This window comes from Artibeus jamaicensis, unplaced genomic scaffold (assembly GCF_021234435.1).
Source record: "Artibeus jamaicensis isolate MK-2021 breed Jamaican fruit bat unplaced genomic scaffold, CSHL_Jam_final contig_3188, whole genome shotgun sequence".
Lineage (NCBI taxonomy): Eukaryota > Metazoa > Chordata > Mammalia > Chiroptera > Phyllostomidae > Artibeus > Artibeus jamaicensis.
The window spans coordinates 817,924-833,740 of record NW_026521745.1 but is presented as its reverse complement, the minus strand read 5'-3'; positions in this window follow the sequence as shown (position 1 = coordinate 833,740).

Below are 15,817 nucleotides of genomic sequence, written 5' to 3'. Positions count from 1 at the left end.
AAGAAGCATAACTGGTAGGTAGAAAATAGACAGGGGGGTGTTAAAAATAGCATAGAAAATGGAGAAGTCAAACAACTTATATGTATATCCCATGGACATGAATTAAGGTGTGGGAATGCTGGGGGGAAGGTGAGTACAGGGCAGAGGGGGAGAAAAGGGAGAAAAAAAGGGACAACTGTAATAGCATAATCAATAAAATATACTTAAAAAACCACAAAACCACAGTAAGGTACCACCACTTCACTCCCACTAGGATGGCTAAAATAAGAAAGGGCATGTGTTAGTGAGGGTGTGGAGAAATTGGAAGCATCATTACATTGCTAGTGAGAATATAAAATAGTTGAGCTGCTTTGGAAAAGAGTTTGGCGAGCCCATAAAATGTTAAATGTGGAATTATATGACCTAGCAATTCCACTCCTAGTTATATACCCAAGAGAAATGAAAACATTAAAAAAAAATTCAAAGCTCTTAGAAAAGGTGCTGATTGGTTGGCCATCTGGATCAGTTTTTATCCCAGTCTAATCAAGTGTGGTCAGAAGGGTCAGGTCATGGCAGTTTCCATGACCCCACATAGTTGGATATGACAGAGAAGGATCCTTTTCTAAAAGACGAAGGTTACTTCTCCCAGAAGAATGTGCAGGTGCACAGAAGACACACAGCAGATTCATCCTCCCTGTATTGAACTTCTGTAGGCTAAGACCAACCCCTTCAGGGTCGTGCAGGGCAAACTCTTACTCAGCACCAGAGGGTCAGGGTGAAAGTCACAAGTAAGTTTCAGGAGAACTTTCAGGAAGTTGGCTGCTTGACTCAAAAAAAGGATACTGCTGAGCAAGTTGCTCCAAGAATTCTATATATGGAACATTTTTTACCAATACATTTGAGAGCATACAATAAATTAACAACTATGTAAAAGACTTTGATTTGATTTTTATGTTTTCTTTTTCCTCCTTTTACTAAGGCACGTTTTAGACTTTTATTTGAAGCCAGGAGGTGGATTTAGGTAATCAGAAAGTGTAACTGAATTAAGCTCCTACTGCTCACCCCATGAGAGCCAATAAATCAAGTAACAGGGCATTGGGGCAAGAAAAGCAACTTTATTTGGAAAGGCCACAAACTGAGAAGATGGGGAACTAGCATCATGAAGAACCATATTAAGAAAGTACAGAATTCAGGCTTCTCTTATATCAAGGGAAGGGGGAAATGGGAGGAGCAAGAGGTAACTATCACAGACATCTGGGTGCCATCAAGGATTCAAGAAGGCTTTGTTTTTAGTCTGTTGATGTGAGCCTGATCAAGAGGTTAAACAGCACATACTGTTCTTATCTCCTCAGAAGGGGCAATTTTCTGTTAAGGGGCTGTTTTAGTAAAACTCTGCAAGAGGAATTCCTCTAATGCTGCATGCAAGACTAAGCAGATGCTATTAGAAGGCCATAGAAAAGCCATAGAAACAAAGCATGTTTGAACAAGATGGAGTCAAAAAAGCTGAGCATTTTATTCTGCTGCAACAGCAGCCAGCTAGACTTTCTGCTGCCAGCACTGTGAGGGCTAGTTCTTCCTTTTCTAAGCCCCAAGATATCCCATATTCCTGCCATTCCTCAACTCTGCCCATGTGATGATAAGCAGGGAGACAAGAAGAAAGACCTACTGTGAATACAGTACCCTGAATCCTTCTAATGGTGTGAAACCTTTCTCCAGGTTTCAAGCTCTCTGCAAACATCATATGGAAGAAGAGCAGAACCAGTATGTAAAGTACATGTGCTGAACGAATTAACCAAAATCCAGGCAACTGGAGAGAGAAGTTTCATGATCACAAGGAGGCATGCCTGACCTTTGTTCAACTCCTTATTCTATCTCCTTTCCTCTAAATTGTAGCAGTTAAGTGGATTTTAAAAGAAATTCCCTGATATTCTCCATGGAAGTACAGGCAAACTGCAAAATCAGTTTGATGCAAATTTTGAAAATTAGGAGACAAATAGACAAAAGCAGCACATGACAGACAATGTATTAAGTTTTATTTGATGGAAATTGCATGTCTACAAAAGCTCATATGTAAATTGAAACCAACACCACCTCAATGACATAAAATAGATGAAATAAAAAGATGAGATGCAATGAAAAAATCCATATTGAGAAAAATTGAATCTCTCCTACAAATCACTGGTGATAGCACAACAGTTTATATAAATTAAAAGAACTAGTGCTCACTTTGGCAGCACATGTATTTTTATGACATTTTTATTTATTTTTATTTTTTAACCTTTTTATTGTTCAAGTACACTTTTCTGACTTTTCTCCCCATCCCTCCCTACCAACACAACCTTCCCCACCTCCCTCCCCTATTTCTTTTTTTTATATATATTTTTAATTTTATTTAGTTATTTTTCAAGTACAGTTTTTTGTCTATTTTTCCCATCCCAGCCTCCCCTGTCCCTTGCTCCCCACCTCCCTCCCATTGCCACCCCCCTTAGTTCTCGTCCCTGTGTCCTTCCTAGTTGTTCCTCCAAATCCCTCCCCCATTTTCCCCTTAACTTCCCTTCCTTCTCCCCTCTGGTCACTATCCCTTGTTCTCTATTTCAGTGTCTTTGTTTTTTATTTGTTTGGTTTTTTTTCTGCTTGTTTGTTTGTTTTGTTGTTTAGCTTCCTGTTAAAGGTGAAATCATATGGTATTTGTCTTTCAACCCCTGGCTTATTTCACTCAGCATAATGCTTTCCAGTTCCATCCATGTTGTTGCAAAAGGTAGTAGCTCCTTCTTTCTCTCTGCAGCATAGAATTCCATTGTGTATATGTACCACAATTTTTGGATCCATTCATTTACTGATGGGCACCTAGGTTGCTTCCAGCTCTTGGCTATTGTAAATTGTGCTGCTATGAACATTGTGGTGCATAGGTTCTTTGAAATTGATGTTTTAGGATTCTTAGGATATAATCCCAGCAGTGGAATTGCTGGGTCAAAAGGCAGGTCGATTTTTATTTTTCTGAGAAAATTCCATACTGTTTTCCATAATGGTTGTACCAGTCTGCACTCCCACCAACAGTGAACTAAGGACCCCTTTTGCCCACAACCCCTCCAACATTTGTTGTTTGTTGCTTTGTTTATGATAGCCATCCTGACTGGTGTAAAGTGGTATCTCATTGTGGTTTTAATTTGCATCTCTCTGATAGCTAATGATATTGAGCATCTCTTCATGTGTCTCTGAATGTTCTGTATGTCCTCCTTGGAGAAGTGTTTGCTCAAGTCCTTTTCCCATTTTCTAATTGGGTTGGGTGTCTTCTTAGAGTGGAGTCGTGTAAGTTCTTTGTATATTTTAGAGATTAAACCTTTGTCCGAGGTATCATTGGCAAATATGTTTTCCCATACAGTTGGTTGTCTTGCTAATTTAATACTGTTTTCTTTAGCCATGCAGAAGCTTTTTATTTTGATGAGATCCCATTTGTTTATTCTTTCCTTTACATTCCTTACTCTAGGGGACATATCAGTAAAGAAGTTGCTGCGTGAAATATCTGAGATTTTCTTGCCAATGTTCTCCTCTAGGACTTTAATGGTGTTATGACTTACATTTAAGTCTTTTATCCACCTTGAATTTATTTTGGTGTATGGTGTAAGTCTGTGCTCAAGTTTCATTTTTTTGCATGTAGTTGTCCAGTTCTCCCAACACCATTTGTTGAAGAGGCTATCTTTACTCCATTTTATGTTACTGCCCCCCTTTGTCGAATATTAATTGACTGTAGAGAGTTGGGTTGATTTCTGGGCTCTCTGTTCTGTTCCATTGGTCTATGTGCCTGTTTTTATGCCAGTACCAGGCTGTTTTGATTACAGTGGCCTTGTAATACAGTTTGATATCAGGTATTGTGATCCCCCCTACTTTGTTCTTCTTTCTCAAAAGAGCAGCTGCTATTCGGGCTCGTTTATGGTTCCATATAAATTTTTGAAGTGTTTGTTCTATGTCTGTGAAATATGCCATTGGTACTTTAATAGGTATTGCATTGAATCTGTATATTGCTTTGGGTAGTATGGACATTTTGATGATGTTAATTCTTCCAATCCATGAACAAGGTATATGTTTCCATTTGTTTGTGTCTTCCTTGATTTCGTTCTTCAGGGCTGTGTAGTTTTCTGCATACAGGTTTTTTACCTCCTTAGTTAGGTTTATTCCCAGATATTTTATTTTTCTTTTTGCTATATCAAATGGAATTTTTCTCTTTATTTCTGCTTCTGCTGATTCACTGTTGGTATACAAAAATGCCTTTGATTTCTGGATATTGACTTTGTAACCAGCTGTTTTGCCAAACTCATTAATTAGTTTGAGCAGTTTTGGGGTAGAGTCTATAGGATTTTCCATGTACACTATCATGTCATCTGCAAACAGTGACAGTTTTGCTTCCTCCTTTCCTATTTGGATGCCTTTTATTTCCTTTTCTTGCCTGATCGCTGTGGCTAAAACTTCCAATACTATATTGAATAGAAGTGGTGAAAGTGGACAACCTTGTCTTGTTCCTGATCTTAGTGGAAAAGCTTTTAGTTTTTTCCCATTGAGTATGATATTGGCTGTAGGTCTCTCATATATGGCCTTTATTATTTTGAGAAATGCTCCCTGTATTCCCACTTTGCTGAGTGTTTTTATCATAAATGGGTGTTGTACCTTATCGAAAGCTTTTTCCGCATCTATTGATATGATCATGTGATTTTTGTCTTTGCTTTTGTTTATGTGATGTATTACATTTACTGATTTGCGAATGTTGAACCATCCTTGCATCCCTGGGATGAATCCTACTTGATCATGGTGTATGATCTTTTTGATATATTGTTGGATGCGATTTGCCAATATTTTGTTGAGAATTTTAGCATCTATGTTCATCAGTGATATTGGCCTGAAGTTTTCTTTCTTTGTTGTGTCTCTATCTGGTTTTGGAATTAAGATGATGCTGGCTTCATAAAAAGAATTTGGGAGTTTTCCATCCTTCTGGATTTTTTGAAATAGTCTGTGGAGAATAGGGGTTAGCTCTTCCTTAAATGCTTTATAGAATTCTCCTGTGAAACCATCTGGTCCAGGGCTTTTGTGTGATGGGAGTTTTTTGATTACTGCTTCAATTTCTTTTGCTGTTATTGGTGTATTTAGATTTTCTGCTTCTTTTTCACTGAGTTTTGGAAGATTGTATTTTTCTAGAAATGTGTCCATTTCCCCTAGGTTTTCAAATTTCTTGGCATACAGTTCTTCATAGTAATTTCTTACAATCTCTTCTATTTCTGTGGTATCAGTTGTAATCTCTCCTTTTTCATTTCTGATTGTGTTTATTTGTGTCCTCTCTCTTCTTTTCTTGATGAGCCTACTTAAAGGCTTGTCTATTTTGTTTATCTTCTCCAAGAACCAACTCCTGGATTCATTGATCCTTAGAATTGTGCTTTTTGTTTCTATGTCATTTAATTCTGCTCTAATCTTGGTTATTTCCTTCCTTCTGCTTGCTCTGGGCTGTCTTTGTTGTTGTTCCTCGAGTTCTTGCAAGCGTAGGGTTAGGTCATTTGTTTGAAATGTTTCTATTTTCTTTAGGTAGGCCTGCATTGCTATAAACTTCCCTCTCAGGACTGCCTTCGCTGTGTCCCATAAGTTTTGGGTTGTTGTGAGATCATTTTCATTTGTTTCCAAAAACTTTTTGATTTCTTCCCTAATTTCATTCTTGACCCATTCGTTGTTTAATAGCATACCATTCAGTCTCCATGTTTTTGGGTGCTTTGGGTTTTTTTCTTTGGGGTTGGTTTCTAATTTCAGTCCCTTGTGGTCAGAGAAGATGCTTGGTATGATTTCAATTTTCTTGAATTTTTTGAGGCTCGTTTTGTGTCCTATCATGTGGTCTATCTTTGAAAATGTTCCATGTGCATTTGAAAAGAATGTGTATTTAGCTTCTTTGGGATGAAGGGCTCTATATATATCAGTTAAGTCCATTTCATCTAGGGTGTTGTTTAATGCCACAATGTCTTTGTTGATAATTTGTTTGGAAGATCTGTCCATTTTTGATAGTGGGGTGTTCAAATCCCCTACTATGATTGTGTTGCTGTCAATATCTTTCTTGAAGTCCTCTAAGATTTTCTTGATATATTTGGGTGCCCCTATGTTTGGTGCATATATGTTTAAGATGTTAATGTCTTCTTGGTGGATTCTTCCCTTGAGTATAATGAAATGACCTTCTGGGTCTCTCTTTATAGCCTTTTTTTTGAAGTCTATTTTGTCTGATATGAGAATTGCTACCCCAGCTTTTTTTTCTTGTCCGTTTGCTTGGAAAACTTGTTTCCAGCCTTTCACTTTTAGTCTGTGATGGTCTTTTGTCCTGAGGTGAGTCTCTTGTAGGCAGCATATGTGTGGGTCATGTTTTCTTATCCATTGAGCTATTCTGTGTCTTTTGATTGGAGAATTTAATCCATTTACGTTTAAGGTTATTATTGATAGGTATTTATTCATTGCCATTTTTGTACTTGTGTTCCTCTCTGTCTCCCTCTTATCCTTCCTTCCCTTAAAGCAGTCCTTTTAGTATTTCTTGTAGAGCTGGTTTGGTGGAGGCATATTCTTTTAGACTTCTTTTGTCTTGGAAGCTCTTTATTTGGCCATCTATCTTGATTGAGAGCCTTGCTAGGTAAAGTAGCCTTGGTTGTAGGCCTCTGGTTCTCATTACTTGAAATATTTCTTGCCATTCTCTTCTTGCTTGAAGTGTTTCCATTGAGAAGTCGGTAGCTAACCTTATCGGGGCTCCCTTGTATGTTATTTCTTTTTTCTCCCTTGCTGCCTTTAAGATTCTCTCTTTGTCTTGGAATTTTGCCATTTTGATGATGATGTGTCTTGAAGTGGGCCTCCTTGGGTTCCTCTTGGTTGGGACTCTCTGTGATTCCTGGATTTGTGAGACTTTTTCTCTTATCAAATTAGGAAAATTTTCTCTCATTACTCGTTCAAATACGTTTTCTATCCCTTGTTCTTCTTCTTCTCCTTCTGGTATTCCTATTATTCGGATATTATTACGTTTCATATTGTCTTGCATTTCTCTTAATCCCTCTTCATTCTTTCTGAGCCTCTTTTCATTTTCTTGCTCTTTCTGTGAGATGCTTTCTACCTTGTCCTCCAACTCACTAATCCTATCCTCTGCTTCATCTATCCTACTTTGGAAACTTTCTACTGTGTACTTCAATTCGGAAATTGTATTCTTCATTTCCTCTTGTCTCTTGCTGATAGTTTCCATTTCCTTTTTGATGTTGCTGTAGTTTGCAGAGAGATCATTATAGTTCCCCCTGTAGTTTCTGGTAGTTCACTGTGAGCTCTTTGAACTTCTTAATAACCAGTGCTTTGAATTCACTGTCTGATAGTTGATCAGCGTCTATTTCATCTAACATTCTTTCTGAAGTTTCTGCTTTTTCTTTCATTTGGGGATTGTTTCTTTGTCTTCCCATTGTTTGAGACTCTTCTTGTTAGTCTCTGCTTCCAAAATTGATCTGTTCTGAAACACTGGTTTTATGGTGTAAACTTCTGTGATATGTTCCTTGTGAAGTTCAGTGGTGCAGACTCCTTGAAGTTTCTTGATGTTCTTAGTCTCCACCTACACTCACGCTGGTCCTCGCGCTGGTCCCTGCGTTGGTCCCCTACCACTGCTGAATGTTCCGGCTCTAGTAGCCGCCTCCTCAAGCACCCAGGCCCGTTACTGCGGCAGTGGCACAGAGGCTGGGAATGCCCCGCCTCCCGTATCTGGCTCTCTCTGCCGCCCAGGGCCGTCACAGTGGCTTGGAGTGTCCCGGTTTCCCTACCTGACTCCCCGGCGTCTAGTCCTGTCTCTATGGCAGTGGCACAGAGGCTTAGAAAGTCCCAACTCCCGTACCTGATTCCCCAGTGTCCAGTCCCTTCGCTATGGCAGCAGAACAGGGGCTGAGACAGTCCCAGTTCCCGTAGAGGGATCCTCTGCCACCCAGGGCTGTCTCAGGGGTTTGGAGTGTCCAGGCTTCCGTACCTGACTCCCCGGCGTCCAGTCCCGTCGCTATGGCAGCGGCACAGGATTTGAGAGCTTCCCGGCTCCCGTAGCTGGCTCCTCTGCTGCGTCACAGGGGTTTGGAGAGTCCCGGCTTCCGTACCTGACTCCCTGGCGTCCAGTCGCGTTGCTATGGCAGTGCGCGAAAGTCCCGGCTCCCGTAGCTGGCTCCTCAGGGTCCAAGTCTGTCTCTATGGTGGCGTCACAGGGGCCTTTGGTGTCCCAGCTCCTGCAACTGACCCTTCCATTGCCCAGGCCGGTATCTATGGCATCGGCACAAGGGTGTCCCCGCTCCGGTTCCTGACTCCTCCGTCTCCCAGGACCGTCACAGGGGCTTGGAGTGTCCGGCTTCCGTACCTGACTCCCCGGCTCCCAGGCCTGTTGCTCTGGCGGCAGCACAGGGGCCGCGTGAGACCCAGCTCCAGTAGCTGACTCTGCCGCCGTCTGGTGTTTCAGTGTCGGTCACAATCTCTGGTCTTTTAATTTCATAAATGCTGGGTAACCGATGGTTTATTGTGCTGTTTCTCTATAGATCTGCCAGGATTTTCACCCATGAGTACAGGAGCTAGTATCAGCTCCATCTTACTCCGTCGCCATCTTCCCAGCATCCTCCCTCTCCCTCCCCTATTTCCACCCCCTCCCTTGTCCTTTATAATTGTTCCTGAAAAGCCTTCACCCTTTCCCCCTATAACCCTCTCCCCTCTCCTTCTGATCACTGACAGCCTATTCTCAGTTTCAGTGTCTTTGGTTATATTTTGCTTGCTTGTTTGTTTTGTTGATTAGGTTCCAATTAAAGGTGAGATCATATGGTATTTGTCTTCTACCACCTGGCTTATTTCACTTAGCATAATGCTTTCCAGTTCCATATGCTGTCACAAAGGTTAGGAGCTCCTTCTTTTTTTCTGCTGCATAGAATTCCACTGTGCAAATGGCAGCACATGTATTAAAATAAAAGATTAAATGCTGCTCAAATACTCCACAAGATGGAGACCTTGTTTTTCTCAAATGTTTTATCTTCCTTGAGTACCACTCATGATTTTTAACAGGAATATCAAGCAAATATACAGAAATTTACAGAACATTTCAAAAATGACCTCCTTATTGAAGTGGTATGGTTTGGCCTGACATCCCTGAGCTATTCACCAGCTCCTAGGAAAGTGAATACAGAGAACTACCACATTTACCATTAAAATGCACAATTTGTGACCATTTCATTGCTACATTCAGTGAGAAATAAAATGAATATTTGGAGTCTTCCGGCAACACATTATAATTGGGGTAGGTAATAACCTTCTTCAGCAGCATCAGAATCACACTTTATCAAAACCTGTATTATTCAGTAGGAGGAATCAAAATCAGGTTAGATGAAGCAGAGGACTGAATAAGTGAGCTGGATGACAAGGTACAAAAAACATCCAGAAAGAGCAAAAAGAAAGAAAAAAGACTCAGAAAGAATGAAGAGATGTTAAGGGAACTGGAGGACAACATGATACATAATAATATCCATATAATAGGGATACCAGAAGGAGAAGAAAATCAACAAATAGAAACCCTGTTTGAAAATGTAATAATGGGAAACTTTCATAACTTGATGAGAGAAAAAGTCACACAAATCCAGGAAACACAGAGAGTCCTAATCAAGAGGAACCCAAAGAGGCCCACTTTAAGACACATTATAATTAAAATGGCAAAATTCCAAGACAAAGAGAGAAGCTTACAGGCAGCAAGGGAGAAACAGGAAGTAACATGAATGGGAGCCCCAATAAGACTAGCAGCTGACTTCTCAGTGGAAACGCTCCAAGCCAGAAGGTAATGGCAAGAAATATTCCAAGTAATGAAATACAAAGGCCTGCAACCAAAACTACTCTATACAGCAAGGCTCTCAATTAAAATAGAAGGTGAAATAAGGAGTCTCCCAGACAAAAGAAGGCTCAAAGAATACATGTCCTCCTAACCAGACCACAACAGACAGTAAACAGTCTGCTTTAAGAAAAGGAAGAAAAATAGTGAGAGAGGAACACAGGTACAAAGGAAGTAAAATGTCAATGAATAAGTACCTATCAATAATAACCTTAAACATAAATGGACTAAATGCTCCAATCAAAAGACATAGAATACCTGAATGGATAAGAAATCATGACCCACACATGATTTCTTAAGAGACCCACCTCAGAACAAAAGACCTACACAGACTGACAGTAAAGAGCTGGAAAAAAATATTCCAAGCAAATGGACAGGGTAAAAAAGTCAGGATAGCAATATTCATATCAGATAAAACAGATTTCAAAACAAGGGTCATAAAAAGAGAAGGTCACTTCATAATACTCAAAGGAAGAATCCATCAAGAACGCAAAAACATTGTAACTATATATGCACCCAACATAGGAGCACCCATATATACAAGGAAAATCTTGCAGTACTTTAAAAAAGATATTGATAGCAACACAATTATAGTAGGGGATTTTAACACCCCACTGTCAAAAATAGACAGATCTTCCAGACAAAATATCAACAAAAATATTGTGGCATTGAACAATGTCCTAGATCAAATGGACTGAACTGACCTTTCATCTCAAAGAAGCAAAATACACATTTGTTTCAAATGTACATGGAACATTTTAAAGATAAACCGCATGTGGTACACAAAACAAGCCTCAACAAATTTAAGAAAATTGAAATCATATTAAGCATTTTCTCTAACCACAAGCGACTGAAACTAGAAACCGACCCCAAAGGAAAAACACAAACACACTCAAACTCATGGATATTGAATAGCATGCTATTGAACAATTAATGGATCAAGAATGACATCATGGAGGAAATCAAAAAGTTTGGAAATTAATGAAAATGAACTCACAATAATCCAAAACTTACAGCACACAGCGAAGGCAGTCCTGAGATGGGAGTTCATAGTGATACAGGCCTACCTAAGAAAGATAGAAACATTTCAAATAAACAACCTAACTCTACACACACAAGCACTGGAGGGACAACAAAGACAACCCAGAGCAAGTAGAAGGAAGGAAATAACCAAGATCAGAACAGAACTAAATGACATAGAGAATAAAAGCACAATCCTAAGGATCAATGAATCCAGGAGCTGTTTGTTTGAAAACATAAACAAAATCAACAAGCCCTTAACCATTCATCAAGAAAAAAAGAGAGAGGACCCAAATAAACACACTCAGAAATGAAAGAGGAGAGATTACAACTGATACCACAGAAATACAAAACATTGTAAGTAATTACTATGAAAAACTATATGCCAAGAAATTTGAAAACCTAGGTAAAACAGACAAATTTTTAGAAAAATATAATCTTCCAAAATTGAATGAAGAAGAAGGAGAAAGCCTGAAGAGACCAATAACAGCTCAAGAAATTGAAGCAATAATCAAAAACCTCCAAACACACAAAAGTCCGGGATGGGACAGTTTCACAAGAAAACTACAAAGCATTTAAGGAAGAGCTAACCCCTATCCTTCAAAGAGTATTCAAAAAAATCCAAGAAGACGGAAGACTCCCAAACTCTTTTTATGAAGCCAGCATGACCCTGGTCCCAAAATCAGATAGAGACACAAGAAAGAAAGAAAACTTCACAGCAACATTGCTAGTGAACATAAATTCTAAGACCTTCAACAAAATATCAGCAAACTGTACCCAGCAATACATTAAAATGATCATACAGCAAAATTAAGTGGCATTCATCCCAAAGATGCAAGGATGGTACAATATTCGCAAATCAATACGTATAATACATCACATAAACAAAAGAGAAAAATCACATGATCATATTAATAGATGCAGAAAAAATATTTGATAAGGTACAGCACCGATTGATGATTAAAACACTCAGCAATGTGGGAATAGAGGGAGCATTTCTCAACCTAATAAAGACCATATACAGGAAATTTACAGCCAGCATCATACTCCATAGGCAAAAATTAAAAGCTTTCCCACTAAGATCAGGAACATGACAGGGATATACGCTTTTACCACTCATATTTAACATAATATTGGAAGTCCTAGCCACAGCAATCAGACAAGAAAATGAAATAAATGCATCCAAATTGGAAAAGAGGAAGCAAAATTGTCATTCTTTGCAGATGACATGATAGTGTACATAAAAAAGTCTTATAGACTCCATCAAAAAAATTTCTTGACCTAATATGTGAATTTGGCAAAACAGTGGGATACAAAGTCAATATTCAGAAATCAAAGGCATTTTTGTACACCAATAATGAAATGTCAGAAACACAAATCTGGAAAAAAAAAAGCCCATTTGCTATAGCAACAAGAAAAATAAAGTACCTAGGAATAAACCTAACCAAGGAGGTAAAAGAACTGTACTCAGAAAAATAAATGACACTAAGAAAGAACTTAAAGATGACACAAACAAATGGAAGCTTGTACCTTGTTCATGGATTGGAAGAATTAACATCATCAAAATGTGCATAGTACCCAAAGAAAATTACATATTCAATGTAATGCCTATTCAAGTACCAATGACATATTTTACAGATAGAGAACAAACATTTCAAAAATTATATGGAACCATAAACCACTCCAAATAGCTGAAGCAATTTTGAGAAAGAAGAGCAAAGTAGGAGGGATCACAATACCCAATATCAAACTTTATCACAAGGCCACTGTAATCAAAACAGTCTGGCACTGGCATAAAAATAGACACAAAGACCAATAGAACAGAATAGAGAGCCCAGAAATAAACCCAAGTCTCTATGGTCAATTAATATTTGACAAAAAGGGTAGAAGCATAAAATGGAGTAAAAATTGCCTCTTTAACAAATGGTGTTGGGAGATCTGGACAGCTACATGCAAAAGAATGAAACTCAATCATCAACTTACACCATACACAAAAATAAATTCAAGGTGGATTAAAAAATTAAATATAAGTTGTGATACCATAAAGTCCTAGAGGAGAACATAGGCAGGAAAATCTTAGATATTCCATGCAGCAATATTTTCAGCAATATGTCCCCTAGAGCAAGGGACATAAAGGAAAGAATAAACAAATGGGATCTCATCAAAATAAAAAGCTTCTGCGTGGCTACAGAAAACAGCATTAAAATGAAAAGAGAACCAATTATATGGGAAAACATATTTGCCAATGATACCCTAGACCAGGGTTTGATCTCCAAAATATATAAAGAACTCACATGACACCCCTAAGACAAGGAACTCAATTAAGAAATGGGCAAAGAACTTGAACAGACACTTCTGCAAGGAGGACATACAGAGGGTCCAGAGACATATGAAAAGATGCTCAGTATCACTAGCCATTAGAGAGATGCAAATTAAAAACACAATGAGATACCACTTCACACCAGTCAGAATGGTCATCATAAACAAATCAATAAACAAATGTTGGAGAGAATGTGAAGAAAAGGGAACCCTAGTTCACTGTTGGTGGGATTGCAGACTGGTACAACCACTGTGGAAAACAGTATGGCATTTCCTCAGAAAACTAAAAATGCAACTGCCTTTGGACCTAGCAATTCCACTGCTGGGATTATATCCTAAGAACCCTGAAACACCAATCCAAAAGAACCTGTACACCCTAATGTTCATAGCAGCACAATTTACAATAACCAAGTGTTGGAAGCAATCTGAGTGCCCATCAGTAAATGAATGGATAAAAAAAAAACTATTGTACATCTACATGATGGAATACTATGCAACAGAAAGTAAGAAGAAGCTCCTACTCTTTAAGACAGCATGTATGGAACTGGAGAGCATTATGCTAAGTGAAATAAGCCAGGCAGTGAAAGACAAATACCCCATGATCTCATCTTTAAGTGGAACCTAATCAACAAAACAAACAAGCAAGCAAAATATAACCAGAGACATTGAAATTAAGAACAATCTAACAGTGACCAGAGAGGAGGTGGGAGGAGATAATAGGGGGAAAAGGGTGAAGGGTTTTCAGCAACAACTATATAGGATACATGGAAAAAACCAAGGGAGGGTGAAATCAGGAGAGGGAGATGGGGGTAGCTGGTGGCATGGTAAGGCGTGTGGGGGCAATGCAGACAACTGTACTTGAACAATAATAAAATAAGAACAACACAATAAATATATTCAGAATTGTGGAAAAAGGAAACAAACTGTGTTATTCTATGCACTCTGCTAGGTGCTTGTCTTCCTTCCCTGACAGTCTTCCTTCCAAGAGGATAAGAGAAAATATTTTGCTATAGTATGTATAAATACCTGATTTTATATAGTATTTAGACATTCAGTGTTGGAAGAAGAAAGTATTAATTAATAACTCCTGTATGGCTTGGAGAATATTAGACAAGGTCTCCCCAACTACAATCCAAAGAAAATGAAAGGAATGCTCATTGCAGCATCATTTCTAATAATAAAAATGGATAACTACATCATGCTATGGTTGTACAATGGAATTAGACAGCTGTTAAAATAAGGAATAAATCAAGTCAAGTCCCACAGTTGCCATACTATTGTTTCTTATTTCCACTCCCTTCCATACATATGTGCTTTGTGATGCCAGGACAGACCCCTGCCCACTTCCCCTTGACTGAGGGCATGCTATCCTTTCAATGTCCCTAGTCACAGGCTCTCTCCAGCAGCAGTTGGTACCAGTCTCCACTTTAGTGGTCGTTGTTAATGTTTTGACACTGCCAGTGCCAACTCACTGTGTCCTCCTGCAAAACCAGTACCAACTGGCGGGCGCCTTTCCTGAGCAAGACAGGACTTTCCTCCAAGTTTCTAGATCCTGATACTCCCAACCTCTCCCTGTGCCACTAGCAGTGATCGGGTGGTACCTCTTCCAGCAGGTGCTTCCTCTTTATTATCTCAGTGTACCCTTGATTTTTCAGTTCTCTAACACCTGCTTAACCAATTCTTGTATTAAATTTTGTTTTCTGAAATATGGACCCTTGACTTGGATCCCATCTTCTGGGGTCTGTGTCATTATGGATGAGACTAGGCAAATATACATGGACTACCAAGTCCTCTGGAAGAAAAGGGATGGCTTGGACACTCTCTCAAGGGGAGAGTGCCTTGAGCCTTGCCTTGACAAGTTTTTTTTAATATATATTTTTTATTTTATTGATTATGCTATTACATTTGTTCTAGCATAGAACAAATTTTGTTCCCCTTCATTCCCCTCCACCCTGCACAGCCCTCCCCCACCATTCCCCCCCTTTAGTTCATGAACACGTGTCTCAAGTTCTTTAGATTCTATATTTCCCATACTATTCTTGCCCTCTCCCCTATTTTCTACCTACCATCTATGCTACTTATTTTCTGTACCTTCTCCCCCTTTCTCCTTCTCCCACTCCCCTGTTGCTAACTGTCCACATGATCTTCATTTCTATGGTTCACTCCTGATCTAGCTGTCCTCTTAGTTTGCTTTTGTTTTAGGTGTGGTTCTTAATAACTGTGAGTTTGCTATCCTTTCACTGTTCATCTTTTTTATCTTCTTTTCCTTAGGTAAGTCCCTTTAACATTTCATATGATAAGAGCTTGGTGATGATGAACTCCTTGAATTTGATCTCATCTGAGAAGCACTTTATCTGTCCTTCCATTTTAAATGAAAGCTTTGCTGGATAGAGCAATCTTGGTTGTAGGTCTTTGGATTTCATGACTTGGAATACTTCTTTCCAGCCCCTTCTTGCCTGTAAGGTCTCTTTTGAGAAATCCACTGACAGTGTGATGGGAACTCCTTTGTAGGTGACTGTCCCCTTATCTCTTGCTGCTTCTAGGATTGTCTCCTTCATTTTAATCTTGGCTAATGTAATTATGATGTGCCTTGGTGTGTTCCTTCTTGGGTCCACCTTC